This window comes from Microchirus variegatus, assembly GCF_963457635.1.
Source record: "Microchirus variegatus genome assembly, contig: SCAFFOLD_112, whole genome shotgun sequence".
Lineage (NCBI taxonomy): Eukaryota > Metazoa > Chordata > Actinopteri > Pleuronectiformes > Soleidae > Microchirus > Microchirus variegatus.
The window spans coordinates 5,001-23,023 of record NW_028154671.1 but is presented as its reverse complement, the minus strand read 5'-3'; positions in this window follow the sequence as shown (position 1 = coordinate 23,023).

Sequence of the window (18,023 nt, the reverse complement as noted above, 5' to 3'; positions counted from 1 at the left end):
AGTATCCATGCATCAAATTTGAGCTTACATGTAATGACATGTTTGTCCACTAGAGGGCAGTTTGAAGAACCCAGCAGCCAGAAACCAGATTTGACCTTACTTGTAATGTCAAACTTGTCCACTAGAGGGCAGTCTGAAGAATTTAGCAGCCATAAATCAGATTTGACCTTTCATGTAATAACACGTGTGTCCACTAGAGGGCAGTCTGACCAATCCAGCAGCCATAAATCAGATTTGACCTTACTTGTAATGTCAAACTTGTCCACAAGAGGGCAGTCTGACCAATCCAGCAGCCATAAATCAGATTTGACCTTACTTGTAATGTCAAACTTGTCCACTAGAGGGCAGTTGAAATAATTAAGTATCCATACATCAAATTTGAGCTTGCATGTAATGACATGTTTGTCCACTAGAGGGCAATTTGAAGAACCCAGCAGCCATAAATCAAATGTGACCCTCCTTGTAAAAACACATTGGTTCACCAGGAAGCTGTTCCACCATGTGAACCAATCCATTACCCATAATGCTTTGTGAAAACTTAAAAGTGAAGGAAACAGTGTCTTTTGTCTAAAATAAATCACATTTTGACTGTGAAACATTTGACAAAAGATGGTAAAACAGTGTCAAAAAGTTTGTGATACATATTTCTGTAATAATTCAAGTTTTATCATTTAATTCTTTACCAGCACCATAAGTGATAAGACTTTAGTGGAGGTTAAATACTCTGTCATTCTCCAGTGAATGTAGTTCAACACAGCACAGTTTAAATGCTGTAACAGCACTGGATGAAACTTTCCATGATATGTCATGGTTTGCCCACAGGAGGGCAGTGTTAAAGATTAATCATTTGTGTGTTTATTGTAAATAATATAATCCCAGACTTCTTTGTCAAAGAGTAAGAACTTAATCTCAAATTCTCTGTAAATCACACTATATGTGCAATGTTAGTTTTGTCTAGCAGTGGGCACTCTCAAGAAATGCAACCATAAATAAAAGCAGTGATCAGTGAATTCAGCGTCAGTGTATGCAGCATCAGTGTGGTCATCTGAAAAGTATTTTTTACAGTGGAGTTTTAATGTTTTGAGCATTTTTTATTACAGTGTAGGTTGTGCATAGGTTGTATTTTTTATCAGTTATGGATGTTTGTTCTGTTCTTTTTATAAAGTTATGTTGACTTTACAAAAATGATGTTGAGACAACTCAAGATAAGTGAATATCATCAACATTAAAGAAAAGCATTAAGTCAACATAAACAATCATGTTTTTTAGCTGATGTTAACTGAATTTATACATGAAATAAAAGATTTAAATGCATTTAAAAGTCATGTTGGTGCTCGCCCCCTCCCCTCCTGTTAAATGGCTGCATGAGTGGGTGTGTCTGTCAGTGGGTGGGTGTGTCAGTGGGTGTGTCAGCTTGTCTTTGCCCCTGCAGGTTGGCCAGAGAAACCCCTTTCCCTGGTTTCCCTCTAACTCACCTGCTGCATGTTACTGTGATTGCCTCCACTCAGTTCACTCAGTCTGGAGCAGTTCACCAGTTTGGAGGTTTGTTTGATCTTGACTTTGAGTCCTGACTGTCACATGTTAGCATTTGTGTTAGCCCATTAGCTTTTTGTTTGTTAGCATCTTAGCCCAGTAGATTTTTGTACGTTATCCATTAGCATTTTGTTTGTTTGTATATTAGTATTGTATGTCAGTCCATTAGCTTTTTGTATATTAGCCCATTAACTTTTTGTGTTATATATTAGCATTTATGTCAGCCTATGGTTAGTTAGCATTTTAGCAATAGTATGTTCGCTCACTAGCTTTTAGTTTGTTAGTATTTTTCAGTTGGCCTGTTGATACTGGGTGGTTTAAATATAATTAACAATTTGGTGACAATGTTCTTAATTTAGAGATCAATTAATGAAAAATCTTTGATGTTTGCAGAACTCACACCTGCTGCAGCAGTAGCTAATGCTAGCTAGGAGGCAGCACATGGTGAGTGAAGTGTTTGCTCTGCACTTTCTCTTCTCTTATTAAAGTACTAATCTCCAGTTATGTGACATTTTATAATTTGACACTACAGTGATTGCTGTTTTTTGCACTTTTCATGTTGTAAAAATTCAGGTCGCCGTGAAGATCTGCAGAAGCCTGATAACGAGCTGTTGATCTGAATCAGGTGTTGGAGCAGGACAACATGTAAAACATGTAGGACAGTGTTTCCTGAGGACCAGGGTCAGGAAACACTGCTCTAAACCGGCTCAGGTTAGCATTAGCTCACTGATGTTTGGTATTCAAAACATTTTTACAGTGTGCTGTGGTATCATATCACATTTGCTGCTTTTACAGCTTATTTCTTGCTCTTTGCTGCTAAACCCGGACCGGATTCCATGGACGGACAAGACAGGATTGATTGGATTTGGGTTTCTGCTGTAAGTACAACAGAAAGCTCAGTTTCTAGGTTATTTTGAAGTGACCAAAAATATCTCTCTCTCTTGAGATATATATATATGTATATATATATATATATATATATATATATATATATATTTAAAAAAAAAGAAGGACTGAATAAAGTTTAAACATAGGTTGTTTTTTGATATAAACTGAAACAAAATGAATCAAACTGACTTGAGTGGCTCCTCTACAAAATGGCTGCCTTATAATTAAAACAGGTTTGGGCTGCTGATTGATTTGTGTCGTGTTCTTTGGTTTGATTTTTGGTGTTTTTACAAAGGTTTTTTCTCTAAACAAAACGTAGTATGGTGTCCCGTGAGTGTCAAATGTGTGGTGTTTAAAACTTTAAAAACGGAATACTCCTAGGCTTTGCCAGAGTTTAAAGGTTTTTTTTAACTGTGGTGTTTCACTTCCCTCTGTGTATATAAAGGTTTTTGTCTTTTTGGTTTGATGTGAGGTTTTTCCTGTTGTGCATCAAAAGGTTCAAACTACAAAGTGGTTGCATCAAATCTAAAATGTCTCAGGTTTTGGTCTTCAAGACAAAAGGTGTCAATGGTGCATTTTTACTTTTTGGGTTTTTCATCTCTGTAAATCAACTTAAAATGGCTGAATGTTATCAAAACTATTTTATTCAGCTTTCAAACAGGTTTGATCTGTGTGGTGTACTTTGGTTATTTTTGGTGTTTGTACAAACGAAGTTTAGAAAAAACAACTTTAACCCACTTTGCTCAATTGGATTTATCATCTAAGAGGTAGTTTGGTTAAAGGTTGCTTACTTTTGGTGTTTGATTACATGGCGTTCTGTGGGGCTTTGGTTTGAGTGTCAAATGTGAGGGTGCTGGTATGGGACAAAGTGGCGAAAAATGCCACTGTGCTTTTATAATGCTTGTATTTTGGTGTGAGGTTTTTCCTGCTGTGCATAAAAAGGTTGACTACTTTGGAATCAAGCACCCAACATGGCTTCCATCTCCAAGTTCCAAAGATGGTGAGTAAACCAGACTCCTCCTGATATGAGACACTGACATTTACTGCTGCTTTAGTTTTTGTTTTCATGTCTCAAGACCCGACATGGAACAGTTACGCTTGGTGGATGTCCAGGACAACTTTGACGAACTCTGAACACCAGCTGTCAGAAGAGGATGAGTAGTGATAGTTGTTTGCTGCTGCTTTTGTCACTGTTAATTTGTTTGTTTTTCCTAATCTGTTCCAGAATGGAGACCCAACATGGTCGACCTCGAGGCGGTGCTTGGTGGACGTTCTACCCTACAGTCGCCTCTTCCCAGATCTTATCGGTGACTCCCATTGCACAAGAACAACCTACAGTGGTGAGTATATCGGATTCCTTTGGATGTCAATGAAAGTTTGTCACTGCTTTTCAGTTTTGTTTTTCCTAATCTGTTCCAGAATGGAGACCCAACATGGTCGACCCCGAGGTGGTGCTTGGTGGACGCCCAGGACAACTTTGACAAACTCTGAACACAAGCTGTTGGAAGAGGATGAGCATTGTTAGTAGGGTTAGCGTTGTTTGTGTTTGCTGCTGCTTTTGTCTCTTCATTTGTTTGTTTTTCCTAATCTGTTCCAGAATGGAGACCCAGAGCTTGGTGGACTTTCTATGTCCTGGACAACTTCGACGAACTCTGAACACCAGCTGTCAGAAGAGGATGAGTATTGCTACTTGTTTGCTGCTGCTTTTGTCCCTTTACATTTGTTTTTCCTAATCTGTTCCAGAATGGAGACAACATCATCGACCTCAAGGCGGTGCTTGGTGGACGTTCTGGTCTACAGTCGCCTCTTCCCTGATCTGTGACTCCCACTGCACAAGAAGAACCTACAGTGGTGAGTATATCAGATTCCTTTGGACATCAGTGATACTTTGGTACTGCTTTTCAGTTTTGTTTTTCCTAAACTTTTCCAGAATTGAGACCCAACCTGGTCGACCTTGAGGCGGTGCTTGGTGGACGTTCTGGTCTACAGTCGCCTCTTCCCTGATCTGTGACTCCCACTGCACAAGAAGAACCTACAGTGGTGAGTATATCAGATTCCTTTGGACATCAGTGATACTTTGGTACTGCTTTTCAGTTTTGTTTTTCCTAAACTTTTCCAGAATTGAGACTCAATATGGTCGACCTTGAGGCGGTGCTTGGTGGAAAGTCCTGGACAACTTCAACGAACTCTGAACACCAACTGTCAGAAGAGGATGAGTATAGTGATATTTGTTATTTTGGTTTGTGTCAATGTTGTTGTCTACAGTCGCCTCTTCCCTGATCTGGTCGGTGACTCCCACTGCACAAGAACCTACAGTGGTGAGTATATCAGATTCCTAGGGACATCAATGACAGTTTGGTACTGCTTTTCAGTTTTGTTTTTCCTAATCTGTTCCAGAATGGAGACCCAAGGCTTAGTGGACTTCCAACGTCCTGGACAACTTCGGTCTCTGAACACCTACTGTCAGAAGAAGATGAGTATTGTTAGTTATCTGCTGCTTTTGTCTCTTTCATTAGTATGTTTCCATTTTTTTTTAAGTGTACAACAATCACTTTAGTCACAAAGCACTGAATATGGTTTAAACACAGGTTGTTTTTTTTATATAAACAGACTCGGGGTTTGTTTCACTTTTGAAATGAAATTTTTGTTGTGGTTTAAAAACGATGAAAGGATTTCAAAGGTGTGTGTCGAGGGGCCCCTCACGTCAAACAGGTTTGGGCCAGTGATTGATTTGTGTGGTGTTCTTTGGTTTTATTTTTTCGTGTTTGTACAAACAAGGTTTACAAAGGTTTTCACTCTAAACTTCTTTTATAAAATAATCATTATTTGGTATGGTGTACTGTGGGTGTCAAATGTGCGCTGTTAAACTTTGAACTCTGGCAAAACCTTGGAGTGTTTCGTTTTTAAGGGTGTATTTATTAATTTTTTTTAAATGTGGTTTTTCACTTACCACTGTGCTGTATATAAAGGTTTATGTCTTTTTGGATTGTTGTGAGGTTTTTCCTGTTGTGCATCAAAAGGTTCAAACTACAAAGTGGTTGCATCAAATCTAAAAGGTCTCAGGTTTTGGTCTTCAAGACAAAAGGTGTTAGGGTTTTTCTCTCGGTAAAACAACTTGAAATGGTTTTGATGACATTCAAACAGGTTTGATCTGTGTGGTGTACTTTGGTTATTTTTGGTGTTTATACAAACAAGGTTTAGAAAAAACAACTTTAAGCCTTTTTGCTCAATGGGATTTATCATCTAAAAGGTATTTTGGTTTGAGGTTGCTTACTTTTGGTGTTTGATTACATGGCGTACTGTGGGGCTTCGGTTTGAGTGTAAAATGTGCAGTGTTTTAAACACAATAGGGCGCTGGTATGGGACAAAGTGGGGAAAAATGCCACTGTGCTTTACTTTGTTTGTATTTTGGTGTGAGGCTTTTCCTGCTGTGCATAAAAAGGTGGACTACTTTGGAATCAAACACCCAACATGGCTTCCATCATCAAGTTCCAAAGATGGTGAGTAAACCAGACTCCTCCTCTGATATGAGACACTGTGATGTTTACTGCTGCTTTAGTTTTTATTGTTTTCGTATCTGTTCCAGAATCAAGACCCGACATGGACCTTGTGATGGAACGGTCACGCTTGGTGGACGTCCAGGACAACTTTGACGAACTCTGAACACCAGCTGTCAGAAGAGGACGAGTATTGTTAGTTTTTGTTTGCCGCTGCTTTTGTCTCTTCATTTGTTTGTTTTTCCTAATCTGTTCCAGAATGGAGACCCAAGGCTTGGTGGACTTTCTACGTCCTGGACAACTTTGAACTCTGAACACCAGCTTGTTGGATGAGGATTGTTAGTTGTTTGCTGCTGCTTTTGTCTCTGTCAATTTGTTTTTCCTAATCTGTTCCAGAATGGAGACCCAGCATGGTCGACCTCGAGGCGGTGCTTGGTGAACGTTCTACCCTGCAGTCACCTCTTCCCTGATCACATCAGTGACTCCCACTGCACAAGAAGAACCTACGGTGGTGAGTATATCAGATTCCTTTAGACATCAGTGACGGTTTGGTACTGCTTTTCAGTTTCGTTTTTCTAATCTGTTTCAGAATGGAGACCCAAGACTTGGTGGACTTCCTACATCCTGGACGACTTCGATGAACTCTGAACACCAGCTGTCAGAAGAGGATGAGTATTGTCAGTTGTTTGCTGCTGCTTTTGTTTCTTCATTTGTTTTTTTCCTAATCTGTTCCAGAATGGAGACCCAACATGGTTGACTTGGTTGACCTCGAGGCGGTGCTTGGTGGACGTTCTACCCTACAGTCGCCTCTTCCCTGGTCTCATTGGTGACTCCTACTGCACAAGACTAACCTGCAGTGGTGAGTATATCATATTCCTTTGGACATCAATGACAGTTTGATACTGCTTTTCAGTTTTGTTTTTCCTAATCTGTTCCAGAACGGAGACCCAACATGGTCGACCTTGAGGCGGTGCTTGGTGGACGTTCTGGACAACTTGGACGAACTCTGAACATAGACTGTCGGAAGAGGATGAGTATGATGATATTTCTTTTTGTTTGCTTCATTGTTGTTGACCTCTAATTTCGTCTACAGTCGCCTCTTCCTTGATCTCATCGGTGACTCCCACTGCACAAGAAGAACCTACAGTGGTGAGTATATCCGATTCCTTTGGACATCAGTGACAGTTTGATACTGCTTTTCAGTTTTGTTTTTCCTAATCTGTTCCAGGATGGAGACCCAAGGCTTGGTGGACTTCTGACGTCCAGGACAACTATGAACATCTGAACACCAACTGTCAGAAGATGAGTATTGTAACATGTTGTTTGCTGCTGCTCTCGTCCCTTTTCATTATTTAGTTTTTCCATTTTTTTAAGTGTACAAAAATCACTATAGTCACAAAGCACTGAATACGATTCTAACACCGGTTGTTTTTTGATATATAAACAGACTCAGGGTTCAAGTTTGTTTCATTTTTGAAATGTTTGGTGTGGTTTAAGGAATATTTGGTTATTAGACCCTGAGATGGGTCAGTGATTAGTAGAAACATTGATTTTGATGCATTATTATTTTTTTGTAGTAGCAGATCCAATGTAATATTATTTTGTGATATATGATGGATTTTGAATCGGTCTCCGACTAAAAGTAAAACATTTTTTCCTACTAACCCAATTATAGCCCGGTTTTGTTTTCAGATAAATAAACATACAATAATAGTATGAACCTGAAAAAACATTTATTTTGCAAAGGACACTGAATGATGAAGACTGAAATATGAACATTGAATATGAAACATGGGGCAGTTAGGTGTGTTGTTGGAGATGGGGAGAAGGGAAAAGATGGAGATGGTGAGTGAGTGCATCATGTGTGAATGTGAGAGTTCAGCTCAGGTGGAGCAGAGACTCCAAATCTCGCTCGCTCACTCGCAGTGACTCGCGCTCGCTCGCTCACTCTCGCTCGCCCACTCACTCAGTCACTCACTCACTCTCGCTCACTCGCTCCCTCACTCGCTTGCTCAGTCAGACATGATGCACTCACTCACCATCTCTCTTTCCCTTCTCCCCATCTCCAACAACACACCTTAACTGCCCCATGTTTTATAGTCAATGTTCATATTTCAGTCTTCATCATTCAGGGTCTGTCTTTGCAAAATAAATATTTTTTCAGGTTGAACCTATTCTTGTTTATTTATCTTAAAACAAAACAGGGTAATAATTATTTAGTAGGAAAAAAAGTTTGCTTATAGAAGGAGACGATTCAAAATCCATCATATCACAAGATTATTAAATTCCATCTGCCGCTACAGAAACTAACAATGCATCAAAATCATGTTTCTACCAATCACTGACCCATCTCAGGGCCTGATAATAATAAACAAATAGTCCTTGAAAGGTATTTTATGATTGATTGGAAATGATTGTAGTTTATTTTTTTTGTTGATTTAAAAAAATGCCTTTAAAGGGTTAGAATTTTAAAATTATTTGATGAGTATATCTCAGTCTGAAGTAGCTTTAAAAGAGTGACAATTTGAAGTTGAAAAAATCTAAAGTTATTGTAGTTTTTTCCCAATAAAAACAGTGTAGTTGCGTAACCTTTTAAAGGTCAACATTTCAAAAATATTAATATTTGATATGCATATTTCAGTATGAAGTAGCTTCAAAAGACTGACTCATCGAAAGTGGAAAAAAATATTAAGATATTTTTACAGCAGTTTTTTGGCAAGGGGCCGTTTTCTGCAACAAAGAACAAATTAGGGGGTTAGGGTTAGCTAACCTTAGTTAGTTATCCCCAAAACACCTGGTTCAGGTGAACAGCTTGTTATCAGAGTTCTGCAGAGCTCGTTAACCACTTCCACTACACAAGAACCTACAGTGGTGCGTATATCAGATTCCTTTGGACATGAATGACGCTTTGCTACTGCTTTTTTAGTTTTGTTTTTCCTAATCTGTTCCAGAATTGAGACCCTAACACTTGGTGGACTTCCGACGTCCTGGACAACTCAGACGAACTCTGAACACCGGCTGTCAAAACAAGATGAGTGTTTTTTTGTTTGTGTCAATGTACACTTCTACTTTCGTCTGTCATTTCCTCTTCCTGTGTTGTCGTTACCCAAATGCGTACACTTAACAAAACTTAGTTGACAGTAAACGGGTGCAGGTCTGCAGGATTCGATAACTCTGATTGGACGGAACTCTCAAAATGTGAAAACAAAAATCTGTTCACAAGGACGGACAAACTGGAATCATGGCTTGGAAATGCAAAACTAACTTTCTGGACAACTTTGTCAACACGATGATGCAGCAAATGGAGGAATTAACTCCACCTCAGTGAATCTGCATTTGGAAAATGGATGGATCTGCATGGTGATATTTGAGGAAATGGGATCAGTGGATTCAAAATCTGGAGGAACGGAACACATGAATCTGAAAAAAAATCAACACGATGGAGATTTGTGTTCTCAGGGTGAAACGGTCAATGAAGGACTCGGTGAACCTTATTTTCAACTCCAGGTTTCTTTTCAAAAATCACATTTCAACTACAAAAACCCACTTCAACCGTGCAGACACACACAAATACACTGTTCAAACATCAAAGTTGCTGCCACAGCAAAACAACCTCCTCTTGTCCTTTCTGTCACCCTCCCATTCCCCCAACCGGTCGAGGCAGACGGCCGCACACTTTGAGTCTGGTTCTGCCAGAGATTTCTTCCTGTTAAAAGGGAGTTTTTTCTCTCCACTGTTGCCACGATTGCTTGCTCATTGTGTGAATTGTTGGGTTTCTCTTCTCTCTAATATTATGAATGATTTAAAAAAAAAAAAGGAGTGCAAGTCCGACTTTCACCTCCACGTGGTGCACTCTGGGTAACGCTAACGACAGCGGCAAACGATAAGTTTACCCGGACATTTCTGACTTATTTGAAATGTTAATGTGTTTGAATGTTTTTGTCCTTGTTGTGACGATAAAGATAATTTTCACTTCATGCGTCTGTCCAGAAACGGCAACAAAACATGGACTGGATTTCACCGACTTGACTTCATGTCGTTTCCCTGTGAGTCGACAAACTTGTATTTATTTCCTTGCTGTACTTTTATTGCTTTCCTTTTCTCTTTCCTTCCATTCTTTTTCATGTCTTTCAGCCCTTTCTTTTTGCCATTGCTCCTATATTTTTATTCTTTTTTCTTTCCTCCATCCCTACTTTCAACCCTGTGTTCTCTCCTTCCTTTCTTACTCCCAGTCCCCTTTAAAAAAAATTAAATTAGGTTTTGGTCCAACCAGCAGGGGGCATCCCAGCCACTTCAGCCTCAGTGGGTGAAGCTGAGTTTTTTTTCTTAACGTTATCAAACTGCTCTAATTATTTTCTTTTCACTGAAGTTTGAAAAATTGAGTGATTGACACGTTAACCTACATTTTATTTTCCATTTATAATTCACAGTGTAAGTGTGGTTTGAAGCCAACAGGGTTTGTGAAGAATAAGTTATTGTTTGTATTGTTATTTAAAGCTAACTGTATTTTCTTCTCTGTATTGTTTTATTGCGTTGAAGAAAAGAGCCTGTGATTGTTTGACTTTAATTTCTACTTGATCTTGAATCTGCCTTTTGTGTTAAATAAATAAAGAAATAAATGACTTATTTGAAGTCTCTGGCTCTTTCACTCACACTCACTCTGCTGAACTGGCTGAACAAATGTGTGCCACAGTTCAGATTAATTATTTATGGCCTGGCAGGGTCTGCAACATAATTTTTTTTCCTCACAAAACTTACTATTTATTTCAACAATTTAGCAACTCTAAATCAAATTTGGCCATTTGGTCAAACTTGTCTGTCAGAGGGCAGTTTTAACATTTAAATGCATACATTTCAAGTTTCTCTTCACCACCTACAACTTCCTCAACAACCTTGCCCCTTACCTGACAGACCTCCATCGCCCCATTAACTCACACCGAACACGCTCCACCGACGCAAACACCCTCACCCCCATCATCAGAACCAAATACCGCACAATAGGTGACGGAGCCTTTGCCGTCCCTACCCTCTAGAACTCCATCCCGCTGGCCATCCCAAATTCTGATTCACTGCCGTCCTTCAAACGTAATCTGAAAACCCATCACTTACACCTGAAAAAAACATTTTACATCCTTTATTGTTAATTTCCTATCTACTGTATTGCTGTTTTTTCTTTTGTTTTTGTAAAGTGTCTTGGGGTACCTTGAAAAGCGCTATATAAATCCTGTGTCATTATACTAATTAATTGTAACCCTTTGTGAAAAATTCAAAGGGAAGAAAAGTGTCATGCCCATAACGATGCATATATTAACAGTTACCTGTAACCCTGTTAGAGAAGTGCTAAAACCTGGTTTTGCGACTTAATGTTGCACTGGAAATCTTAAATGTTTGTTTTTAAAAGATCAGTTTTCTTACCTCTTGCATACATGTAAATGTGAAGTTCCTTTCTGGCGAGTTCAAAATGTCTGCCTCTAACATGAGGGTAACCCTAACCCTAAATGGAACTTGAATGTACGGCCATAGTGCAGCATGAGCGAGTAGGGCTTAAGCTTAGGGTTTTAAGGGTTAACCCTAGTTTTAGGGCTTAAGCTTAGGGTTTTAAGGGTTAACCCTAGTTTTAGGGCTTAAGCTTAGGGTTTTAAGGGTTAACCCTAGTTTTAGGGCTTAAGCTTAGGGTTTTAAGGGTTAACCCTAGTTTTAGGGCTTAAGCTTAGGGTTTTAAGGGTTAACCCTAGTTTTAGGGCTTAAGCTTAGGGTTTTAAGGGTTAACCCTAGTTTTAGGGCTTAAGCTTAGGGTTTTAAGGGTTAACCCTAGTTTTAGGGCTTAAGCTTAGGGTTTTAAGGGTTAACCCTAGTTTTAGGGCTTAAGCTTAGGGTTTTAAGGGTTAACCCTAGTTTTAGGGCTTAAGCTTAGGGTTTTAAGGGTTAACCCTAGTTTTAGGGCTTAAGCTTAGGGTTTTAAGGGTTAACCCTAGTTTTAGGGCTTAAGCTTAGGGTTTTAAGGGTTAACCCTAGTTTTAGGGCTTAAGCTTAGGGTTTTAAGGGTTAACCCTAGTTTTAGGGCTTAAGCTTAGGGTTTTAAGGGTTAACCCTAGTTTTAGGGCTTAAGCTTAGGGTTTTAAGGGTTAACCCTAGTTTTAGGGCTTAAGCTTAGGGTTTTAAGGGTTAACCCTAGTTTTAGGGCTTAAGCTTAGGGTTTTAAGGGTTAACCCTAGTTTTAGGGCTTAAGCTTAGGGTTTTAAGGGTTAACCCTAGTTTTAGGGCTTAAGCTTAGGGTTTTAAGGGTTAACCCTAGTTTTAGGGCTTAAGCTTAGGGTTTTAAGGGTTAACCCTAGTTTTAGGGCTTAAGCTTAGGGTTTTAAGGGTTAACCCTAGTTTTAGGGCTTAAGCTTAGGGTTTTAAGGGTTAACCCTAGTTTTAGGGCTTAAGCTTAGGGTTTTAAGGGTTAACCCTAGTTTTAGGGCTTAAGCTTAGGGTTTTAAGGGTTAACCCTAGTTTTAGGGCTTAAGCTTAGGGTTTTAAGGGTTAACCCTAGTTTTAGGGCTTAAGCTTAGGGTTTTAAGGGTTAACCCTAGTTTTAGGGCTTAAGCTTAGGGTTTTAAGGGTTAACCCTAGTTTTAGGGCTTAAGCTTAGGGTTTTAAGGGTTAACCCTAGTTTTAGGGCTTAAGCTTAGGGTTTTAAGGGTTAACCCTAGTTTTAGGGCTTAAGCTTAGGGTTTTAAGGGTTAACCCTAGTTTTAGGGCTTAAGCTTAGGGTTTTAAGGGTTAACCCTAGTTTTAGGGCTTAAGCTTAGGGTTTTAAGGGTTAACCCTAGTTTTAGGGCTTAAGCTTAGGGTTTTAAGGGTTAACCCTAGTTTTAGGGCTTAAGCTTAGGGTTTTAAGGGTTAACCCTAGTTTTAGGGCTTAAGCTTAGGGTTTTAAGGGTTAACCCTAGTTTTAGGGCTTAAGCTTAGGGTTTTAAGGGTTAACCCTAGTTTTAGGGCTTAAGCTTAGGGTTTTAAGGGTTAACCCTAGTTTTAGGGCTTAAGCTTAGGGTTTTAAGGGTTAACCCTAGTTTTAGGGCTTAAGCTTAGGGTTTTAAGGGTTAACCCTAGTTTTAGGGCTTAAGCTTAGGGTTTTAAGGGTTAACCCTAGTTTTAGGGCTTAAGCTTAGGGTTTTAAGGGTTAACCCTAGTTTTAGGGCTTAAGCTTAGGGTTTTAAGGGTTAACCCTAGTTTTAGGGCTTAAGCTTAGGGTTTTAAGGGTTAACCCTAGTTTTAGGGCTTAAGCTTAGGGTTTTAAGGGTTAACCCTAGTTTTAGGGCTTAAGCTTAGGGTTTTAAGGGTTAACCCTAGTTTTAGGGCTTAAGCTTAGGGTTTTAAGGGTTAACCCTAGTTTTAGGGCTTAAGCTTAGGGTTTTAAGGGTTAACCCTAGTTTTAGGGCTTAAGCTTAGGGTTTTAAGGGTTAACCCTAGTTTTAGGGCTTAAGCTTAGGGTTTTAAGGGTTAACCCTAGTTTTAGGGCTTAAGCTTAGGGTTTTAAGGGTTAACCCTAGTTTTAGGGCTTAAGCTTAGGGTTTTAAGGGTTAACCCTAGTTTTAGGGCTTAAGCTTAGGGTTTTAAGGGTTAACCCTAGTTTTAGGGCTTAAGCTTAGGGTTTTAAGGGTTAACCCTAGTTTTAGGGCTTAAGCTTAGGGTTTTAAGGGTTAACCCTAGTTTTAGGGCTTAAGCTTAGGGTTTTAAGGGTTAACCCTAGTTTTAGGGCTTAAGCTTAGGGTTTTAAGGGTTAACCCTAGTTTTAGGGCTTAAGCTTAGGGTTTTAAGGGTTAACCCTAGTTTTAGGGCTTAAGCTTAGGGTTTTAAGGGTTAACCCTAGTTTTAGGGCTTAAGCTTAGGGTTTTAAGGGTTAACCCTAGTTTTAGGGCTTAAGCTTAGGGTTTTAAGGGTTAACCCTAGTTTTAGGGCTTAAGCTTAGGGTTTTAAGGGTTAACCCTAGTTTTAGGGCTTAAGCTTAGGGTTTTAAGGGTTAACCCTAGTTTTAGGGCTTAAGCTTAGGGTTTTAAGGGTTAACCCTAGTTTTAGGGCTTAAGCTTAGGGTTTTAAGGGTTAACCCTAGTTTTAGGGCTTAAGCTTAGGGTTTTAAGGGTTAACCCTAGTTTTAGGGCTTAAGCTTAGGGTTTTAAGGGTTAACCCTAGTTTTAGGGCTTAAGCTTAGGGTTTTAAGGGTTAACCCTAGTTTTAGGGCTTAAGCTTAGGGTTTTAAGGGTTAACCCTAGTTTTAGGGCTTAAGCTTAGGGTTTTAAGGGTTAACCCTAGTTTTAGGGCTTAAGCTTAGGGTTTTAAGGGTTAACCCTAGTTTTAGGGCTTAAGCTTAGGGTTTTAAGGGTTAACCCTAGTTTTAGGGCTTAAGCTTAGGGTTTTAAGGGTTAACCCTAGTTTTAGGGCTTAAGCTTAGGGTTTTAAGGGTTAACCCTAGTTTTAGGGCTTAAGCTTAGGGTTTTAAGGGTTAACCCTAGTTTTAGGGCTTAAGCTTAGGGTTTTAAGGGTTAACCCTAGTTTTAGGGCTTAAGCTTAGGGTTTTAAGGGTTAACCCTAGTTTTAGGGCTTAAGCTTAGGGTTTTAAGGGTTAACCCTAGTTTTAGGGCTTAAGCTTAGGGTTTTAAGGGTTAACCCTAGTTTTAGGGCTTAAGCTTAGGGTTTTAAGGGTTAACCCTAGTTTTAGGGCTTAAGCTTAGGGTTTTAAGGGTTAACCCTAGTTTTAGGGCTTAAGCTTAGGGTTTTAAGGGTTAACCCTAGTTTTAGGGCTTAAGCTTAGGGTTTTAAGGGTTAACCCTAGTTTTAGGGCTTAAGCTTAGGGTTTTAAGGGTTAACCCTAGTTTTAGGGCTTAAGCTTAGGGTTTTAAGGGTTAACCCTAGTTTTAGGGCTTAAGCTTAGGGTTTTAAGGGTTAACCCTAGTTTTAGGGCTTAAGCTTAGGGTTTTAAGGGTTAACCCTAGTTTTAGGGCTTAAGCTTAGGGTTTTAAGGGTTAACCCTAGTTTTAGGGCTTAAGCTTAGGGTTTTAAGGGTTAACCCTAGTTTTAGGGCTTAAGCTTAGGGTTTTAAGGGTTAACCCTAGTTTTAGGGCTTAAGCTTAGGGTTTTAAGGGTTAACCCTAGTTTTAGGGCTTAAGCTTAGGGTTTTAAGGGTTAACCCTAGTTTTAGGGCTTAAGCTTAGGGTTTTAAGGGTTAACCCTAGTTTTAGGGCTTAAGCTTAGGGTTTTAAGGGTTAACCCTAGTTTTAGGGCTTAAGCTTAGGGTTTTAAGGGTTAACCCTAGTTTTAGGGCTTAAGCTTAGGGTTTTAAGGGTTAACCCTAGTTTTAGGGCTTAAGCTTAGGGTTTTAAGGGTTAACCCTAGTTTTAGGGCTTAAGCTTAGGGTTTTAAGGGTTAACCCTAGTTTTAGGGCTTAAGCTTAGGGTTTTAAGGGTTAACCCTAGTTTTAGGGCTTAAGCTTAGGGTTTTAAGGGTTAACCCTAGTTTTAGGGCTTAAGCTTAGGGTTTTAAGGGTTAACCCTAGTTTTAGGGCTTAAGCTTAGGGTTTTAAGGGTTAACCCTAGTTTTAGGGCTTAAGCTTAGGGTTTTAAGGGTTAACCCTAGTTTTAGGGCTTAAGCTTAGGGTTTTAAGGGTTAACCCTAGTTTTAGGGCTTAAGCTTAGGGTTTTAAGGGTTAACCCTAGTTTTAGGGCTTAAGCTTAGGGTTTTAAGGGTTAACCCTAGTTTTAGGGCTTAAGCTTAGGGTTTTAAGGGTTAACCCTAGTTTTAGGGCTTAAGCTTAGGGTTTTAAGGGTTAACCCTAGTTTTAGGGCTTAAGCTTAGGGTTTTAAGGGTTAACCCTAGTTTTAGGGCTTAAGCTTAGGGTTTTAAGGGTTAACCCTAGTTTTAGGGCTTAAGCTTAGGGTTTTAAGGGTTAACCCTAGTTTTAGGGCTTAAGCTTAGGGTTTTAAGGGTTAACCCTAGTTTTAGGGCTTAAGCTTAGGGTTTTAAGGGTTAACCCTAGTTTTAGGGCTTAAGCTTAGGGTTTTAAGGGTTAACCCTAGTTTTAGGGCTTAAGCTTAGGGTTTTAAGGGTTAACCCTAGTTTTAGGGCTTAAGCTTAGGGTTTTAAGGGTTAACCCTAGTTTTAGGGCTTAAGCTTAGGGTTTTAAGGGTTAACCCTAGTTTTAGGGCTTAAGCTTAGGGTTTTAAGGGTTAACCCTAGTTTTAGGGCTTAAGCTTAGGGTTTTAAGGGTTAACCCTAGTTTTAGGGCTTAAGCTTAGGGTTTTAAGGGTTAACCCTAGTTTTAGGGCTTAAGCTTAGGGTTTTAAGGGTTAACCCTAGTTTTAGGGCTTAAGCTTAGGGTTTTAAGGGTTAACCCTAGTTTTAGGGCTTAAGCTTAGGGTTTTAAGGGTTAACCCTAGTTTTAGGGCTTAAGCTTAGGGTTTTAAGGGTTAACCCTAGTTTTAGGGCTTAAGCTTAGGGTTTTAAGGGTTAACCCTAGTTTTAGGGCTTAAGCTTAGGGTTTTAAGGGTTAACCCTAGTTTTAGGGCTTAAGCTTAGGGTTTTAAGGGTTAACCCTAGTTTTAGGGCTTAAGCTTAGGGTTTTAAGGGTTAACCCTAGTTTTAGGGCTTAAGCTTAGGGTTTTAAGGGTTAACCCTAGTTTTAGGGCTTAAGCTTAGGGTTTAAGGGTTAACCCTAGTTTTAGGGCTTAAGCTTAGGGTTTTAAGGGTTAACCCTAGTTTTAGGGCTTAAGCTTAGGGTTTTAAGGGTTAACCCTAGTTTTAGGGCTTAAGCTTAGGGTTTTAAGGGTTAACCCTAGTTTTAGGGCTTAAGCTTAGGGTTTTAAGGGTTAACCCTAGTTTTAGGGCTTAAGCTTAGGGTTTTAAGGGTTAACCCTAGTTTTAGGGCTTAAGCTTAGGGTTTTTAAGGGTTAACCCTAGTTTTAGGGCTTAAGCTTAGGGTTTTAAGGGTTAACCCTAGTTTTAGGGCTTAAGCTTAGGGTTTTAAGGGTTAACCCTAGTTTTAGGGCTTAAGCTTAGGGTTTTAAGGGTTAACCCTAGTTTTAGGGCTTAAGCTTAGGGTTTTAAGGGTTAACCCTAGTTTTAGGGCTTAAGCTTAGGGTTTTAAGGGTTAACCCTAGTTTTAGGGCTTAAGCTTAGGGTTTTAAGGGTTAACCCTAGTTTTAGGGCTTAAGCTTAGGGTTTTAAGGGTTAACCCTAGTTTTAGGGCTTAAGCTTAGGGTTTTAAGGGTTAACCCTAGTTTTAGGGCTTAAGCTTAGGGTTTTAAGGGTTAACCCTAGTTTTAGGGCTTAAGCTTAGGGTTTTAAGGGTTAACCCTAGTTTTAGGGCTTAAGCTTAGGGTTTTAAGGGTTAACCCTAGTTTTAGGGCTTAAGCTTAGGGTTTTAAGGGTTAACCCTAGTTTTAGGGCTTAAGCTTAGGGTTTTAAGGGTTAACCCTAGTTTTAGGGCTTAAGCTTAGGGTTTTAAGGGTTAACCCTAGTTTTAGGGCTTAAGCTTAGGGTTTTAAGGGTTAACCCTAGTTTTAGGGCTTAAGCTTAGGGTTTTAAGGGTTAACCCTAGTTTTAGGGCTTAAGCTTAGGGTTTTAAGGTTAACCCTAGTTTTAGGGCTTAAGCTTAGGGTTTTAAGGGTTAACCCTAGTTTTAGGGCTTAAGCTTAGGGTTTTAAGGGTTAACCCTAGTTTTAGGGCTTAAGCTTAGGGTTTTAAGGGTTAACCCTAGTTTTAGGGCTTAAGCTTAGGGTTTTAAGGGTTAACCCTAGTTTTAGGGCTTAAGCTTAGGGTTTTAAGGGTTAACCCTAGTTTTAGGGCTTAAGCTTAGGGTTTTAAGGGTTAACCCTAGTTTTAGGGCTTAAGCTTAGGGTTTTAAGGGTTAACCCTAGTTTTAGGGCTTAAGCTTAGGGTTTTAAGGGTTAACCCTAGTTTTAGGGCTTAAGCTTAGGGTTTTAAGGGTTAACCCTAGTTTTAGGGCTTAAGCTTAGGGTTTTAAGGGTTAACCCTAGTTTTAGGGCTTAAGCTTAGGGTTTTAAGGGTTAACCCTAGTTTTAGGGCTTAAGCTTAGGGTTTTAAGGGTTAACCCTAGTTTTAGGGCTT